We start from the raw sequence: 352 nt of genomic DNA on the forward strand, positions 1-352 counted from the left end.
CTGTTGTCAGAGAAATAACAAGAAACCAGAAGAAATGCGGAAGTGGGAAGAGTTCTCTGTTCTTAGGATTCGCAGGCTCGAGCTTCGTTCTGTGACAAACCCCGACATTCAAGGAGAAACGAAATTAATAAAAGATAGTCAGAGGAGAAGTAATATTCAACATAAGAGTGCTTAGGTTGAGGAATACGAGCGCAAAGAAAAAGGGTGGGAGGTGTGAAAATAGCTTGTCAGGGAATTGAGAAGGATGTATGTGTAACTCTGTGTTGTAAGCGAGCTTTGGCTGTAGAAAGAATGCAGTAATATGGGCAGACCTCGTGTCAGACAAAACTTATGATTTTTTGTACAAGGAAAG

Source organism: Penaeus monodon, chromosome 34 (genome assembly GCF_015228065.2).
Source record: "Penaeus monodon isolate SGIC_2016 chromosome 34, NSTDA_Pmon_1, whole genome shotgun sequence".
NCBI lineage: Eukaryota > Metazoa > Arthropoda > Malacostraca > Decapoda > Penaeidae > Penaeus > Penaeus monodon.